The following is a 19,735-nucleotide window of genomic DNA, read 5'->3' on the forward strand; positions in this document are numbered from 1 at the left end:
CAATGAAACAATAAGTAAGAGTTGCAACATTAAGGCAGCTTAGGGGAGTCCAGACTCAATACTTTGCCATACATCAACCTAACACATACTAGGCAGGATACACTAACACAGTGGTTCCCTATGTTTGATCTAAGATCGTAAATAAACAACAACAACACAGTGGTTCCCAAATTGGGAGCCTCCGGATGCTGCTGAACTACAACTCCAATCAGTAATTGTAGCTGGGGCTGATGGGAGTTGTAGTTCAACAATATCTGGAGGCCCCCAGTTTGGGAACCACTGCACTAACATATTGGAAAGCATGCATCAAGCCTTTTCAAAACCTTTCATTTTAAAAGTATAGATCAAAACATTAGTGACACCTAAGCTTTTAAAAACTTCAGAGGGTACTAGAACCATGGTTTCAAGATGTTGAAAGCATCTGTGAAAGTTATTACCATATCCATTAGGAATCATTATTTTATTTCAAGTCATACAGTGGAACACTGCTCCAAAGCCCTAACATCACAGTGAAAGTGACAAGAGTTGATGACCATGGCTTAAAATGACAACAGCGAATAGAACAATATGTCATCCACTATCACAGTCACATGGAAAATAGGCCCAGCCCAAGCCAAACCACACTTCAGGGGGTGTAATGACTCACTGTACCTACTCTAATTCCTGTGGTGGGTGAAGCACACGGCATGCCAACTTGCTCCCCACCCTCATGCCATCTGTCCTGTGCGCTCACATACTACACCCCCATGGAAACCTTTCCTCTCCCCAGGAATGCCTCTATGATGAGGCAAAATGAGGCGTTCACCTCAAGCATGGATCTAGTGGCTATTGGGGGGGGGCAGCAAAATGCACCACCACCCCCTACTGCAGCAATCTCAGCCACACACCATCCCGCCCCCGCCGCCCCCCCGCCCCCCAGCATCATTTAGTTGCTGAGGTCAGGTCAGTTTCTTGTCTGCTGCCACCCTCTGCCTGATGGTGAGTGCAACTTCTGGCAAGCAATGTTCTCTGGTCCACTACAGATGGGAGGGGGATGGACTTGCTGTCCCTCCCTGTCTTGCTTGTCTCCCTCCTCTGGACTAGAGGACCATGAAGATGAGGAACGCAAGCAGGGCTGGGCAAGACAGTGAGTCCACCTCCCCATCTCCAATGGAGAGGAGAACACTGCTAGCTGGAAACCACACTCACCTGCACACAAAGGGTAGGAGCCGGCAGGGCTCTGACTGAGTCTCAGTGGTTCAGTGATGTTGGGTAGTGGTGGGGTGATGGTGCATAGAGAAGGACTGGAGGTCATTGGTGATGTGGGGTTGCCGCTCTTTTTCCTCGCTGCTCCTCGTGTCTATTCATTGACTCAGCCAGTAATGGATGGGCATGAGAAGGAGGTGTGGACATGATTGCCTCTCTTCCTCATGGCCCTCCTTGCAGCCATCTATTTCATCACCCAGGCATCAATGGACATGCAGAAGAGGCAAGCCAGGCAAAGATAGATGGTGGTAGCTGCTCCAGGCAGGCAGACCACACCCCAGGAAGGGAAGAGAGGTAGGAAGAAGGGCAGCAACTGGGATAGGAGGAGGAGCTGGCAGAGTGCGGAGTGGGGCCAGGGCCAGGATGGGACAACCTGACTCAGGAGTCCAGGTACATTGGACCACTGCTGCCTCCCCCACAAAGTCTTCAACCCACCCTGCACTAATATTTTCTTCCCCACCTCACCCCACCTCATCCTTCCCTGGAGTTGGAAGCAAATGTAGCTCTCTTTCTGCCATCGCCCTCTCTCTGCCTTCTGAAGAGGAGGAGGCAGGGCACAGAGTGGAAGGAAGTATGGGACAGATCCTACTCTTAACCTCTCCTCCATGACCAACCCCTTGCCATGCCAAGAGAGTGGGACTTGGGAGGAAGAGGAGCTGTGGTGATGGAAGAGATACTGCCGTCACCACCACTGCCTACATGCTTATGGGCCAGTCGGTGAGGCAGGTGCTGGAGACAGCAGGTAGACTGAGGTGGCTAATCCTGCCATCTTGACTGCTGCCTTACTGCGCCTCATTCGTGGGCTGGCCCTGATGAAAATGCTAACATTGCTGCCTTTACATTTTCTGCACCCATGTTGAATGTCTGTGTGAATCACCCTAAATGAGGTCTAAATGAATCACCCTAAATGAATGTCTGTGTGAATCACCCTAAATGAGGTCCAGTTCTGCTCAGGGTTAAATGATCAATGGCTAGAGATATACCATACACTTTTGCCTTTCTTCAGCAAATGTACACCTCTTATATATAAACATCCAGTGTTAAACCACATTTCATCCCAAATTGCAGCTCCCTACAGTCAGATAGCTAGCTAGCTAACTTCCTTCCTTCCTTCCTACCTTCTAGACTCTCATATTCTAGAACAAGGTGTTAATCACAAAACACTGAAACATATGTTTTCCACATAAGCCTAAAGCTGTCTCAACAGTTTACCCCAAAGCGGGTGTCACTGCACTAAGTAACATCCAGTCTTATCGCCATGCCCAGCAGAAAGAGACATTGTATCATCTCTGGCATGATTTTGTAATGCCTTTTCAGAGATGTCCAAGGTTCCAATGGTTTACTGGGCAATCCTTATAGTTCAACAAGCAGATCAACCCATACCACTGTAGACAAAATGGAAGAGAGAAACAGCAGGTGCATGTGCCAAAGGCAGGAGTGTGGCAATGGCTGTATATGTTGCAGCCTTCTGATCAACCAGGGCTCAGCCTGTGTGTAATAGTTTTTTACACCACCATATGCTTATGTAAGTGCCTCTCATACTGTCTAACTACCATGCTTGCTAGCTAATGAAAAACACCTGCTACAAAGCTGTGATGTTACCAGAGTTCTGTAATACATACTGGGAATGCCAGATTCATAAAAACAATGACAAACCTAGGCCTTCCCATGGCCTATAACATCAAAACAAAAGAGAATTCCAGCAAAGGCATATTGTTCGTAGTTTCCTCTTCCTTTCAGAATGCTGCTTCCTAGATTCCATAAACAATGTTCACAGTCATATACACAAGATACTTCTTTGGTCACGAAAATGATCACTAACAGCGCCATGTTTGAAAACTCTTCAGATATGTTTCCGGGCAAAATACAACATGCTGGTTATTACCTTTAAAGCTCTGAATGGCTACTGTAGAGAGCACCTTCTTCTGTATGATCCCCATTGCATGTTGAGGTCATCTGGAGATGTCCATCTCCGGTTACCACCAGTACGTCCAGGGGTGACTTGGAAACTGGCCTTTTGTGTAGCTGCTCCTGGCCTATGGAATGTACTCCTGGCAGATATCCACAGTTTAGGCTCGCTGTCAGCCTTTAAGAGAGTCCTAAAAACTTACTTGTTTGGCCTGGCCTTCCAAGGTTTTTAAATTGTTTTTAAAGCATTTTAATTGGATTTAAATGGTTTTGAATTGTTTTTATATTGTTTTTACACTGTGTCTTAAATGGTGTGCATTTTTATGTTTTTTAAATTTGTTGTACACCTCCTAGAGCCTCTGGATGGAGTGGTTTATAAATTAGATAGATAGATAGATAGATAGATAGATAGATAGATAGATAGATAGATAGATAGATAATATGCAATCTTGAGGTAAAATTTCAGACAAGCATAAAATTTGGTAAAATCTTAGAATTCAAATCAAAATCCTTACATTTTGCTTTTGAAAGCCAACATGAAAGGATGAGTTAAAAAGAAGAAGACATAAATCCTACGTCTTCTCTGTGAATATTAAGGCATCAGTGTTAAGCATTAACAATCATATGCAATGATTGTTTTTATTGCATATACTGCTTTTACACACAGTATTGCCTACAACAATACATCCAAAATAAGTAGGAATGTTGGGAACAATTCAGATTAGGAGATGAAAAATTAACATATTTTCAAGGAAGGTTTGCATGAGAACCACAAGATGGAGAGGTCATGATCCATGTGTGTAAAGGCTTTCAAGGGTTTCAGACACGGGCCCTTCCCAGACCTCTCTGTGGATATTATGTCGAACTCAAACCCTGTGCTTTCTGCAATGACATACTCTTATCACTGAGCTGCAGTCACATCTCTAATAGCTGGCTTAAAATGATGGTGAGATACTGACTTGTCACTTTCACTTAATGGCTGGGTTCAGACGTATAGGATAACAGCAGTTGATTGTGGCCGGGGTTACAATTCCTAACTCCAATTCGTGCCGCATACGTTCAACAAACCTCGGCCAGTAAAACTGCAGTTGCAGGAGAGGGAAGTCCCTCTCTGAACTTGGCCTCCCACTCCAATTCTAGCCAGCTCTGTGACCAGACTGAGCAAAGCATCACTGTGTCAATGGGGCAGCCACAATTGGCTATGATCTTGAAGGGGTTGCTGAGTGCAATAATGCATTTGCGGAGCGCTCCACCCACCCTCAACAGGGAAAGGCCATTGAAATCCCTTTAAATGCCCTGCAATGACAGTACTGCTTCTGCCAACCATGCCCCCCCCACCCGCAAAGTAGGCACCCACACTGAAAGCACAATGCAAACTCAAATTCCCTGGGGGTTTGGTTGCCCGGGGGGGGGATGGAATCCTGCTTTCAGTGTGGGAGGGGAGGGAGAAATTCACATTTACTAGAAGGGGATATGCACATGGGGGAGGGCAAAGGATGCAGGTAGGGGGGTCTGTCCCACCATGACCAGAGAAGATGTCACGAGGGGTGACCGCAGCAGAGCAGTGCAGCCAGACCCATAACAAACCTTCTGCAAGCAGCTTGTTGTTCAGTGGGCTATCACTTCTGAGAGGGCCAGTCTACTGGGTATATCTGTGCCCACCAAGGCACTATCTCCACCTCATGAGGTCATGAGCTGAACTGCCCACTTAAGCACCAATGAATCCAAAGGGGCCCCAATAGGAAAAAATCCCACTACCTCCCTCTCCCCAAATCCCTGTGAAGCCTTGCATGCACCCCAGAGGACATCCTCATACTCCATGTGCCATAGTCTGACCACATGCACGGCCATGTAGTGACCCAATGGGACCACACATTACACAAATTTTAAAATCCTGGGTCCATTCCATCTATGTTCTGCATGCAGATAAGCGGGTGTGGGGAATAGCAGCAGAGGGCACTTTCCTCTTCACCCCCAGCCCTGGGGCAGTGGGGTCAACTGCAGGGGCCACAGGTGAGGGCACACCTGTGCAGAAGTGCAGGCTACCAGGCAAGGGCACTTGTTTCTGAGGAACCTTGGCCAACGTCCACGGGATCAGGAAACCCTTGCTCACTGCTGCCCTACACACATAAATACAACTCTACTTAGAGCACCTATAGCCTGACTCATGTGCGGGTATTGTTTACGTGGGCTTTGGTAGCCACCCTCATCACAGAGAAAGTATTGCTCCAAAACATAGAGTGATTCTGATCCTGCAGGCTATGCTCATGAGTAAGCTTGGGTTGTAAATCATGCACCCATACCTGGGGAAGTGCCTGGGCCCCACTTCCCCATTCTTTCTTTGTAAAAAAATAGAACAAATCCCGCTGAAAGCTCCCCACCCTATTCCTATGTGCAAACTTTCATACACCCAAATGGCCATCTAGGTGCTCCCTTTGTCCTTGCTTGGATCCATGCGCAGAGAGGAGGGAGGGGTAGACACTGGGGCAGACCATTAAACCCATTAAAAATGCCTGGGTCCTGGTCCATCATTGTGCCATATGCAGGTCTGCTGGCACAGGGATTCACAAGAGAGGGGAACCCCCATTCTCCGTGGGGTGGCCATTCCTGGGCAGTGGCAAGGATGCACATGTACACATGGGCGGGCATGCTGGCAGGGGCCATGGTTTTTCAGGAGCCTGTCTGCTGTCCCTGAAACAAAGAGAACAGTCTCTGGGGTAGCTCTCCCCAAGGCTCACCTGCACATGGCAACCTGGCTCTGTTCAGAGCCCCCATGGCCTGATATTCTCATGAGGGAGGTGTTGTTGGGAAAGGGGGAATGTTTTACCATCTGGCATCATTTCAGCTTTGTCTGGGCATTTCTCTTCTGCCCACTCCATAAAATGGTACTTCTCATGAGCTGTCTGGGGATGTTCCTGTGGCCGATCATTCTCATGCCTGGCCAGTGAGCCCTGGATCAGGTGGCTGTATCCTTGAAGAAGACTCTCAGTTGACCCAAGACTGAACCTGGTGACTAGCTTTGATTGTGAGTAAGCCTGGGAGAGCACTAACTCCAAAAAGGAGAAGGGGCTGTCCCCCTTCCCCAACCTTTCTGTGAAAAGAATACAGGTAGGCTCCCCTGGAACCTGCAGAGGGGCTGCCTTTCAAAGCCTATCAATAGTAAAAGAAAAAGAAAAAAGAAAAAGCAACAAAAAACAACATCCAAAGCATGTGCATTAGCAGTGCAGACAGAATGCTGTGGCATGGATCCTGACACCCATTCAAAAATCCCAGGTGCAGCCCAGTGCGGTGCTGTATGCAGATCTCTCAGTTCAGGGATTCCTGGGAGAGGAGAGCCCCAGTTTCTAGCTGCCCCAGGATGGTGGGCTCAACCTTTGGAGCCATAGGCAGTGGTGCACACCAACACATGAGTGTGCAGGCTGGCAGGGTGCAAGGTTTGACAGGAGCTTGGCGGCAGTCACCAAGGCCAGGACAGCACTTGCCTAAGTGCCTGTCCATGCAGCTTTCCTGCATAGAGCATTCTTCCTTGGCCCCCTTAGACTGTGAGAAGGCGGTCCATGGGACAATGGGCTACTTTGCAGTGTACAGCATGAGTACCACCACATCCAGCTAGAGTGATTGATTGATTGATTATATGCTGCCAAGTTGGTGTCAACTCTTAGCAACCGCATAGATTATCTCCAGGATGATCTGTCTTCAACTTGACCTTTAAGGTCTCTCAGTGGTGCATTCATTGCTGTCATAATCGAGTCCATCCACCTTGCTGCTGGCCGTCCTCTTCTTCTTTTTCCTTCAACTTTTCCCAGTGTTATGGACTTCTTAAGGGAGCTGGGTTTTCGCATAATGTGTCCGAAGTATGATAGTTTGAGCATGGTCATTTGTGCCTCGAGTGAAAATTCTGGATTGATTTGTTCTATGAGCCATTTGTTTGCTTTCCTGGCTGCAACTAGAGTACCATCTAGTAAATTTGCAATTAGTGCCCACAGATGGTTCTTCTCATGAGCAAGACTAGGGAGCAAATATCCTCACCTGGGGAAGGGGCTGGGCCACCCCTTCCCTACCCTTTCTTTGGAGAGAAAAAAAAGGAGAATTTGGCTGCTCCAGCTTCCCTGCTTGGGTCTCCTTTTTGTGGAAGAAACAAATCTTCACAAATGTAATTGATCACCTTCAATCAGACATTATTAGAGTTTCTAAATACACTTCAGTGAAAGCAGGCCAAGAGAATTATCAGCAGTCAGGCTGCTGCTAGGCTCAAGGCCAAGAACAGAGTTTCTCTCGCATACGTATTCAAATCAGTTTTTTCGTGTATGGCAACCTTTCAGATTGCACATGTCCGACAAGCAATGGGGAATTTCATTGGGTTACAACAGTTACAACTGACTAGCCATTACGCCTCAGTTTCTGTTGAGCAAAATAAGCGTCTGTTCACAGCCTTGCAATTTGTTACATTTCTACAGCAAATTTCTCTGTCCATTGTCTTACACGTTTAGCTGAGGCATCTATTCATGCAAGCAAAACTGTACATTTCCACTGACACCGTCTCATCTCTTTGTACCATTTTAATACTTTCCAATGCACTTTTCAGAGATGGGCCGGGTGGGTGGGTAATTCTTCTACATTTTAATACTCCCCCCCCCAGCCATTTGCCCCCCTCCTGGCACCATGATGGGGTGCCCTGCTTGTGCTGCCACTTGGAGTGTTTGTACTTGTGAATATACATGCCTGTTGCTCCCTTCTTAGCCCTGAGCGCCCATCCTGTCATCCCGTGCCCTCAGCCTACCACTTGCCAGATGGGGGAAGCAAGGGACAGAGTGGGAATTGGGGCTGCCCCCGAGTGGCTGTGCAGCTTGACAGGCTGGCCAGTCCAGGATGGGGCACCCCATAGCTGCACGGCTATGCAGTGGGTCTGCTCTGCAGCCTCTCTGATTGGGATTTGAAAATGGGCGTGAAACTGCAGTTATAACTGAGTCAGCAGTCAGGCATCATGCTTCGGCAGCAAGATTGCAGCTGTTGGTGAAGCTTAGAGAAAACGGAAGGTTCCAATTGCGTTTGGCAAGGCAAAACTGAGTTAGATTTCAGCCTGTAACCATGGCTGCGCATGTTTGGGCATACTGCTGTTACAACCTCGGCCACCTATAATTGCAGTTATCCTGTATGCCTGAACCCAGCCAATATGTTGGTTGCTGGGCTGGGATTTGAGCTCAGATTTCCATCATGCATGTCCACAATTCAAGTTGCTGGGGAGCACTGCTTCAGTATACCAGCATGATATGTTTTGGTCTAGATTCTCAGAACATCCCAAACTGCCTAAATTTTGAATAATAATGTTGGCACTTATTTACCAGTGTGCCTACATGCACATATATGTGAATCATTATTGCCTCTTATCATTGAACTACAAATCATGTTATTGTTTGCTCTGATGTTTGTGCTAAGAGCTAACTTATATCCCTATCCAAGATTTATTAAAACAATCATGCAACAGACATTTGGAGTGTAACAAATCTAGACAAAATTTTACCCAGCCAGCTTCATTCCTTTCCTCACTAAAACAGAGCTTGGAACAGAGCGACTTGCAGGCTTTTCCCAAAGTGTAAGCCAGTACATTAAAACTGACTTTGTAGATCTAGCTTCTACGGAAGGAAGCACAGACTCAGTTCTAAGGAAGGCAGCTGGGGTCCCAGAGAGGGAATGACAAAACACTCCCCAGGAACTTATTTTTAAAGACCTCCAGCTCTTTTAAAACATTTGGTTTTTGCCCCCAAATTTCAATCCCATATAAAATTTGGGCAATAACTTTCCCAACAAAGACTTCTATGGCTGGAGCCACTAATCTGCCTCTCCTAGAATAGTAGAACTTCAAGACAGCTCTAGTCAATTTTAGATCTGTCAATTTTATATTTTGCTACTGTGTATTCCATGTGCCTGTCTCATCAAAATAGATACCCAGATATTTGAAGGAGGACATTTGTTCTATTTCATGTATGCCCATATTCCATTTATATCGGACCATACATTTGGTGAATACCATCACCTTTGTTTTAGAATAGTTAACTTTAAGAAATTCATTTTGACAATATTCATCAAATTTCTTTATATAATCTTCAAACCAACCTTAGCCAGAGATAATAACACCGTATCATCAGCCTTCATTAAAACGGCAATTTTTCTATTGTGCACAGATGGAGGAAAAATCCAAACAGGTCTATTCCCCACCCCCATGCCCACGCCGCAAATCCAAACTATTGTTTATATAGAAATTAAATAAAGAGGCTAGCAAAGAGCCTTATTTAACTTTTCAAGCTGTCTATATTTCATCTGAAAGTGCCCCCTCATGACCAACTCTAACTCTTCTTTTAGTATCAGTATATAATTCCCATATCAACAGGAGTAACGTCTTGTCTTTGTTAGTTTGGTCAAGTTTATCCCAAAGATGACGCCTGTCTATCAAATCAAAGGTTGAAGATAAAGCTATAAAAGCTGCACACAATTTTTGGGAGGCCCATTTATAGACTTCTATATGAAATGCTGTAACACCAAAATCTGGTCTTTTATGCTATGTCCTTTTCTAAACACAGCCTTGATGAAGAATGGAATTTTCTTCTTTCTCCCACTCTACAAACTTCTGGAGCAAAAAACGACTATAGATTTTTAAGCAAACATTCAATAAACTGATAGGTTGGTATTTTGAAGAGTTTGACCTATCTCCCAGCTTATATATTGGAAAAATTATGCTCAGTTTCCAGCCCCCTGGAATTATATCATACTCATTAATATAAGTAAATAGTGTTGCCAACAGGGGTGCCCACTAATCAGAACTGATCTTAAAAGCTTCAAGGGGCATCATATCTTCCTCTGGTGCATAACTGCTTGTTAGCAGAGAGTTAGACAGATAGATGTGTGGAGGCTCTACCTGGTCTTCATGTACTGACAGAGTATGACTCTCCACTAGCATTCAAAGGCAAAGGAAAGTGTGACCTCTGAGAATAATGGAAAAGAATAGAGATGACATAAATTCATTTGAAAGTCTGGGAGGTCCATTTCTGTCAAAAGGAACTGTGGATACAGCTGAGAACTCGTGTGTGTGTGTGTGTGTGTGTGTGTGTGTGTGATAGCTGAACTCAACTTATTAAGCAATATTCAGTGACAACTGTAAATGGAATTTTTTTTAAAAAACAACAACAACGCTTTAAAATGATCAGTGAGATACAAGCCAGTTCCCTGCCACTATTCAAATAAACTGTGACACAATATATTGGGTAGATTCTCACAATCACCCATAAGTAGGTAGAAAGTTAACAGAAGGAAACTGGAGGTTCGCGCAGCATGCTCATGCACGCATGTTATCAGGCATGTCATCTGAAGTTGCCAACTCACCCAGTTACCAACTTCCCTGAGATTCTACTGAGAATCTCCATCCAACTTGACACTGAGGTTTGAAACTGGGCAGAGATTTTTGGTAGAATCTTCAGTGGCAGTTGGTAAATGGGCATGTGGCAGCTTCTGACAACATGCCTGATAGGAGGGTGCATGCCATGGGACCCTCCAGTTCCCTCTTACTTACTTTTTACCCACATATGGGTGATTGTGAGAATCCACCCATTGTGTCTATTATATCTTACTGCTGTTGGAAAACATGCTCAAACCAGCAATGACATTACTGCAGGCAGTGGGAGGAACCCTGCAGAGAGATGCGGCTTATGTGTGAAGAATGACATCATTTTAAAATCAACAATGAGATCCCCAACAAAGATGTTATGAAAAGCAAACAGTAACTTGATCCAGTGTAGTTCTATAATGGACAATATTTGCAATCTAAGACAAGATGAAACATAAGTGATTGGGAAACATATCAATGAAACTAGATATGTGGCATTGGAGAGTTGGTAAAATCTATAGAGTAGAGAATGATGAGAAACAAAACAAATGAGTCCATACATCCACGGATGGTGACCCGTGACCTCCCTTTCACTGTAGGTCTTTCTCAAGTGCTGAATGGTCTTCAACAAGTAATGCTAATCCACATGTTCGAAAGTCCAATTGTGTTTACAGCCACCTCTACTACCTTGGAAAATTCACTCAGAGAACCAAGTCTTATAAGGTACAAAGCTCCCAAATTAACAAAACATGCCTGATGACTTACTAGTAGTGTCACTGTAAGCCTTTGATTACTTCTAATTTTCTTCTAGTACTTCATCACACATTCTCAAAATAAGATTTGCAGATAAACCTAATATATGAATTCTTTGCACAGTTCTCACTTTCACTATAAAAGTGCATTTTCCAGGAAAATATGACAGTTTGCACAAATAAGCTTCATAAATAAGCTTCAGGAAATGTTTGTGACTTTCTGGAAACCAAATTGGATTCTTGTATTAACTTGTATAATGTAAGATAAATGCTTGTTTCTGTATTATGATCTCTGATATTTAGGCTGATATTTAGGATTAGTGATTGAATCTTGATTATCTATCCTGGTTAAATGCTGCTTACCTGGAGCAGTTTAACCAGGATTACCCTGAAATTCTGGGTTCTCACAAACAGCTCCACAGGGCTCACTCAACCTGGTTTTTAACCAGGATCCTTGTGATTGTGTGACTGCAACCCTAATCTATTTACAGAGTGTATGCTTACACTTATTTTGTACATTTCCTCTGTATTTTTTTTGTTGATCCTCCATTGTTTGTGTAGTATTTTCAAAAATTAATAGCAATCTTAGCACATAATGCTTCCTAGCATTTTACTACTGACTGCTCTGTTTTATGATTTTACACAAGTGACACCATTCATAAAAACATATAATGCATTGTATGTGAACATCTTTCTCAAGTGGAACATCAGAAGCAACATCTTCCTACAAGCCTACGCTCTTCCCAGGATAACTTTTGGGAGTGCCAGAGTGAAAGCCCAGTGAAAGATTATATTACCATATTAAGGCTCTTTCCCAAGATGCTTGAGTTACGGTACTGTTAGCTGCCCAAATGTTTGGGGTTTAAAAAAAATTAGTCAAATCTTTTGCCTGAAGTAGTTTTGGAGTTTCTTGCCTGTTCCTGTAAACTGGTAAACTGACTCAGAAGCACTCCCATGCTATTTTGGAGCTTCATATGGGAGAAGATGTGTAACCTTTTCCAGATAACAAGTAATCCTGGGCAGCAAAATCAGTCTGTAATTCATCTATAAAGTAGAGTTTTAAAAAAATGGATTTTTGACATAGTCCCACATGACAGAATGACAATAAATGCAGGAAACCCCTAGAATTATAACAAATTATTTAAGATAACTAGGCCGTAGTCATATATTGTATTTTCCCCGTTTCCTTATTTTCTCCAGATCCAACAGTGATGCAGGAGCAGAGTTGCCATGTCCTCTGAAATGCTAGTGGCACCAGTGCTACAGCGCCCTCTCACCACCCCCACCCCACCCCTGGCTGCCATTAAAGGCAGTGCGGGGAATGCTCACCAGATTCCCCTTTACAAGCATACCCTTCCAACTGAATCGAACCAATTCCAAACTGGTCCAACCCGGTTCAACCATCTAACCGAGCCAGGGCCTGGTTCAACTTGAACTGGCTGATGGTCCAATGGTCTGGTTCAAATTCAGTTTGAATTAGAACAAACTGGTGAAATTGGTTCGGTGCACACCCCTAACATTATGAACATGGTTCTGGTATTCACCACAGTTTGCAATATTGGTTCTGCAAGTTCTTATCTAGAGGTACAGAAGTGCTAATGAGATAAATGAGCAAAGAGACACATTTCAAAGTAGTGCTTATCTTATATTTAGCAGGGGGAGAGAAACTGTCCTTATTAACCCCCCCCCGTCCCACCCCAGTATCCCTCCAGTATCTGCTGTTGGTGTCTACCTTATGTTTCTTCTAGATTGTGAGCTCTTTGGGGACAGGAAACCATCTTATTCATTATTTTCCCATGTAACCTGCTTTGGAAACTTTTGTTGAAAAATTACTACGATTAGTAGTAAATAGTAGTAGTAGATAGGTAAGTGGTATTTTTATTTTCTTTTTGCTAACTAAGGCACTATGGAGCTTACATTTTACTTGGGTTCTTCACAATAGTTGCTCAGTGATGAGCTTAAATGGGAGGAAAATGTTTCTCAAACATCCCCCGCCGCGCACAATGCACCCCTTTGGCAATTTATCCACCTCTTTGAGAAATGATTTGAAAGGTGATGGATGTCATGGGTGGGAGGGAATGCATCATTGCCAAGGCAACTGGCTAGTGCAATCCAGTTATGTACATATGTCTAGATGGGACAGAAGAGGGGTGGGAATATGCATTCATATGAATGTAGGGGTAATATCAGAGGTGAGGGTTGGGTAATCTCAGAGGACAAGTTGTGAAAGCCCCACACTTTCCTTGGGCAGCGCCACCATCAGCAAGCAAATAAGAGGTGGCTCTCTGCTTCTTTAAGAAGTGTAACGCAACTTACTAAGCTGGTGCTATAGAAACTGATGCCACCTAGTTAACATGTCTTCAGTCCTCACTCCGCTGGAGGATCCCATGGGAGGGGTTTTGTAGGAGGGGAGAGTCTAGCTAACCCTTCCAGGGGTACTGCCCCACCATGACTGGATCTGCAGCAAGAAGGAGGTGAAGCGGTTGCTGCTTTTCCAGAGGTTTAGTGGAGGGGGGGCGTGCAGGGGGATGGAGCACTAGTACTTCACATCTTCTCTGGCTGTTGGGGTGGGCATGGGCCAGGGGGCTGTCATGGAGAGCGCCTGCACTTCTGAATTTGCAACTACATCACTGTGCTTGTAACTGAGGATTCATCACCTTCTGCCTACTTTCCAACATCCTTCCCTCCCTTTCCCCAACCTAAGTGCAGTGGGCTAAGTTTGGGCTACCATGCAGTGTGCCATCAGCCTGCCAGCCTTCCCTGTCTCCATTTTCCACACTACTTGAGCACTGAAAATACGAATTCAAGAACATAAAAGTAGATTTAAGAAAGCTCCAGGAGATGTTCTAATCAAACATTTTTGTAAGTATCATGATTATAAAGATTTTGGAACTATAATTCTAGATAAAGTTACCAGGTGTGTGGCTATAATGAAGCTAGGGGGCCAATTGTCCCTGGGCCACCAGTGCCCCCATCTACTTTCCAGGCCAACCAAGGGATAAACCCTCCCCCACCACCTGCCTCGCACACCTCCAGGGGCTGCCAGGGGCTCATCACCGACTCTCCCTCTGCCTAAATACAGAATTGCTGGTGCACCCAGTGCCATTGTGAGGGGCTGCTGTAGAGCCTGTGCCCCATCTTCTTTGTTTGGGGGCTGCACAGAAGCACCCAGCCAGTGTTTGAAAGAAGCATCACCTAAGAGCAGCCAAGGGAATGTGCAGCCCATTTTGCCTGGGCTATGGGTGGGGGGAAAGAATCTGGTGCCTAGAGGCTCCCCCCAAGGTGCAGGGAGAAGTGAGGACAAGACTTTGCCAGCCCCTGGAAGTGGGTGCTTCTTTCTGGGTGTTTTCTGGGTGCTTCTCACAGAGAAGGGAAGAAGCCACCCCGAGCACTTTGTATCGTCTGAGGAAGGCTTCAAAATGTGGGATAAGTGCTACACGTGTCAGTTGTGTCTATTTTGTGTTTACTTGGATTTATTCTGGCATACTTTATGTGCGTTAAGTTATATCTTTGAATGTTCTTAATTTATGTATTAAACATCCTAAATATTTTGCTTTACATAGTACATATTGTATTTTCTATTTACTCCATTTCCAGTGGGTTCAGGTGGAGCACAGAAGCCTTGCATAACCTCATTTAAGCTACACTGAAATCCATGCAGTTCAAGTGGGGTGACATCCGGATGTGTTTCTGAATGTGGATATCATCTATCCATATACTACTACTTTCCAATGGGATAGATATTCAGAGATGTGCATTAGGGATGTGCAAACAGGTCCAGCGGTCTGGCAGTTTGGGGGGTTCAGGGTCAAACTGACACACACACCCGGGTTCCATCTGGACCGGAACTGAACCCCTCTGCAAGTTTGCAATTTTTTTAAAAAAATATATTATTATTTTACCTTCAGCCCCTTCGGGGGAATTCCTGTGGGCCACGGGGGGGTGGGGGAGAAGCCACCCCGAGCACTTTGTATCTTCTGAGGAAGGCTTCAAAATGCCCACGGATTCCCCCTCCTGTCAAGGTCTGGCCCAAGGCCAGGGAAGATCTCGGCTCGGCTGCACGCTGTCGGCTGAATGACGAACGTTGAATCTCAGCAATGAGTCGGAGTTTGGAGCTGTAATTTATGGAGCAAGCCGAGAGCTCCCAGCTGGTAGGAATTCACGGCTTGTCAGCCTTCAACAATAGCTGTTTGCTCCTCCTAACTGCTTCTAATTGTGTCCTGCATTTAGAACACCTGCGTTGTTGCGGTGTCAGCTGTGTTCCAATGTCTAGTTCACCCTCTGATTGGTTCCTCACGCTTTCTGTTGACTCAGGCTGCTGAGCCTGTTCTAAATCATCAGCTGGATTTACTGCAGCTGTCTTAGGAACGCTGACAGCCGGGCTCTGCCCTTCAGACATTCCTGACTCGGCTGGAAAGCCGACAGCTTCCCCTTCCTCCTCGCTGTCGGAGCTCGAGGGCATAACACCTCCTCCCGCTGGCCTCTCAAATCACTACCATGTCCCGTTCAGACCCTCTTTTTTGGCCTGTTTGGGCCTTGACAGATCATCACTGTGGCCATTTTTGCTGCACATGGTCAAATGGCCTCTGCAAGGTCTGGCATGGCCCTGGGCCTCGCAGAGACCATTTGCGCATGTGCGGTGGCCATTAAAAAATTTTTTATTAAATGACCACCAAGTACGAAATGGCCGCCATGCATGCACAAATGGTCTCTGTGACTCCTTGGGATATTCCAGGCCTTGCAGAGGCCATTTGCACATGCACAGTGGCCTCCAAAATGGCCACTGAAACAATCTACCAAAAGAGGATCTGGATGGGCCATGGTGGTGATTTGAGAGGCCAGCGGGGTAGGAGAATGTTCGCAGACCTCCACCCCATGGCGGATAGGAACCCCCTCCCCCCGAAGGGGCAGGAGGTTAAAAAAAATTATTTATTTATTTTTAAAAAAAATTCGTGAACCCCCCACCCGGGACTGAACCAGACCGGGGAGGGGTTGAAGGGTGCCGGACTGAAGTGGCCCAGACAGGTTTGAGTCCTGTCCGGACTTGAAATGAAACAGGCCAGCCAGTTCTATGCATACCCCTAATGTGCATCTGCATGTGTATCCCCACCCACTGGCTCTCTTTATTTGTTTATTTGTTTGTTTGTTTGTTTATTTATTTATTACATTTCGATACCGCCCAGAACGCAAGTTCTCTGGGCGGTTTACAAAACAATAAAAACAGCCAACAAAAGATTAAAACATTTCAACAATTAAAATTAAAAAGTTTAATTACTCATGCATAACTACACAACTAGAGCTGGACTGTACCCAGTGCCTTGCCACACAGCAGCACTGGGCAATGAAATGCCAGTGTTGCACAGCAAGAGAGGAAACATCACCCAGTCGCCTGTGCAGTGGGCAGGGGTGTAGCAAGCCCATGGCAGCCTATGCCCCCCCCCCCCGCCGGCAATCACCAGCCTCCACTGCTTGTTTGTGGGGACTGGCTCTAGTGCTTGCCAAGCTGCCTACCGCCACCTCTCACCACCACTCCGCCCATTATGCTCCCTGCTGTTTCGGGGCAAGTGGGGGATGCCATGCTTCCTCTCCCGCACCACATTCCATCCCCTCACTTGCGGCTCCAAGAGCCTGATGGGAACTCCCATCAGACTCTTGGAGCCACGGGTAAGAGGACGGGATGGATGGCATCGCCACATAATGAGGGCAATGGCAAGAGGAGGAGGAAAAGGAGGAAGAAGGTAGGATGAGCCACAGCTCCTGGGGGCTTGCCAGCTTGTGTTCCCAGTGCATGTGAGAAAATCAGGGGCCACACCCCGGCAATGGAAACACATTCCCTCCTTCCTTCAGAAAGAGGTCAGCAGAATGACTTTGCCTTCGGTGAAATCATTGTATACCTATGTCTGGTCGCTACATGGCACCATGGCATCACCATATTCTCTCTGAGCTGGTTCAGATGATGCTTTATCTGCTTGTCCCATCATATGCCAACCACATGCAGTTAGGATGTGCACATGTTGAGAGCACACACATTCTTCTGGACACCTCAGCATGCAAGAGCCTTTCTCCCTAAGATGTGGGGGCCAGGGGAGGTAGGGCTAGTCCATCCAAATCACTCCTCTACACACGAGAAATATTAGTCCAAAAAAACTATTTCGAGCAAATGTAGAGGGGTGCATTGAAAAACCAGTCTCCTTCTTGAAAGAAAGGAGAGCTACTCCTGCATTCTGGGTGGGAGGAAGAACATGTACACTCACAGCATAAGCACATCCTTTTTGCATGTGGTGGACTGAGTGGACAAAGTATCATCTGAAACAGCTGTGTGTGATTCCTAATCCAATGTAAATAGGCATGAAAGAGCATGACCTTTCATGACCTTTGTACTTCTCAAAAGCCTAGTTTTGAACATCAGGCATAACATTAGGTATGTGTGTGTGTAATATCTTAATATGATGCCCTCCTATTCATTAATGTTTAGCATTTATGACTCTCATAATGTAACTAGTTGCAACCTCATTATGCCTTTTCAGTCACGCATTATTAGCAATATTACTACAACTTTGCTCTGTGGAGAAAATGGCTGACTGTGTTTTCTATTGTGTCATTCCCCTATAATTGATGCTGTGGAGTATTTCCCATAACCACTTTCTGAACTAGAGCTTGGGTTCCATATTTCTATAGGAAACAAGCCATCACCTGTCAGAACTGGGTATCACTGAGGTTTCTGAAGCCACTCCTAGTAGACAGAAACTTGGTTTTGAGCCAACTGTTGTAATTTCAGCATGAATCCACTTCCAGTAAATGGTGGCTCACTTTAAATGTAAGCAAACTGGTTTTCACTTATTAAAAAAAAAGTACATTGAAGCAATAAAGAGATTTGAAGCTTATGCATAACCCCAGGGCAGAATCCTTTGTTATATGAACAGCACAGTTCTCACCCACTTTAGAAACACTTCTGAAAGGTAAGTGTACTGACATTTCAAAAAGCTAGGCTTCCACTAGAAAAACAAAAACAAATGGTAAGCTTTCATCTTATATTACTGACATATTTCATTAACCTTACTTAAGATGGCATCATAAACACTATTCAGGTTTTATGTTGTACAACATATGTAGTAAAGTTATGCTGTTGAGTCGTTGTTGACTCCTGGCGACCACAGAACCATGTAGTTTTCTTTGGTAGAATACAAGAGGGGTTTACCATTGCCATCTCCCACACAGTGTGAGATGATGCCTTTCAGCATCTTCCTATATCGCTGCAGCCCAATATAGATGTTTCCCATAGTCTGGGAAACATACCAGCAACCTCTTGCTCCCTAGGCAAGTTACTTCCCCACTGAACCATTAGGTGGCTTGTACCAGTGTTGTAATACATGTGCTTGTGGTTCTGTGAAACATTCATTTAAAAAGTGAACCTGAGTAAAGGCCTCCTCAAATGCAGAGTATAGAAAGGGCTAGTTTGGAAAGACTTCTCCCACCATCTGGTGATGTCACTGATTAGTGGATATACAAAGAGCTCAGTGTGCTTGTCTTTTGAAGTGAAATAGTAGCAGCCATGGGAGGATCAGGATCAGGACCATGCCATATAGGGAGGTGGTACCTAACTCTCTCCCACCATGCCACAGTTCTGACAAAAATAATGCCCTTCAAAGCTGCTACTAATCCTAGGAGGGAAGCTTCCATTTGCACTAATAGGGTGAATTTTAATCAGGACACAGTGTCGGGGTGGGTGGGGAGGGTTAAATACCCTCCTCCCTGGTTACCATGGTCACAATTCCGCTCACTCTCATGTCTGCTATATGACTTCAACAAACACGCAGAGCCAAACTATGCATTTAACAGAACGTTTACTTTGGCCACCCAATTCCATCTTTGGACAGGTTAATTAATGGCACTGTGGCAGCTCTCTTACAGATTTAAATGTTTAGTGGACCCACTTCCTGAAGTTCTTTGGCCCATTTTATGCAATAATATTGTAAACCTGCTGCTGCTGCTGCCATTTCAAAAACAATAACTAAGGCCAAACAGTATTGATTGGGAAGGCCTGACTAGGCCAGAGTTCCTAGAGGAGTGTGTTTGGGTTTATAGTGCTCACAGTTTTCAGGTATGGTAACATTCTGTACAGCACCTGTGTACATGCAACAGTCATGTTTGCTATGTCCTGTATGTTGCTGTCCCTAAAGCTTGCACTGATAGTCTTCTTCCTAAATGCAAAGTGTTGGGACCTGTCTAATCTTCCTTCTATTCCTTGCTCCCCACTATTGTCCATGCTGTCAGTGATGGCACCATGCAAAATATCTCCCCAAATTCTCCAGCAATATGATGTCCCAGGTGGATTACATGGATTCTGCTTGCCAGGAAGATGATGGGCCCTGTAAACACACAAACACACATGTAGAAGAAGTCTACTGCCAAGTTATGTGAAGCATTTCTCTCACTTTTTGTCCTGCTGAGC

Source organism: Hemicordylus capensis, chromosome 3, assembly GCF_027244095.1.
Source record: "Hemicordylus capensis ecotype Gifberg chromosome 3, rHemCap1.1.pri, whole genome shotgun sequence".
In the NCBI taxonomy this organism is placed as follows: Eukaryota; Metazoa; Chordata; class Lepidosauria; order Squamata; family Cordylidae; genus Hemicordylus; species Hemicordylus capensis.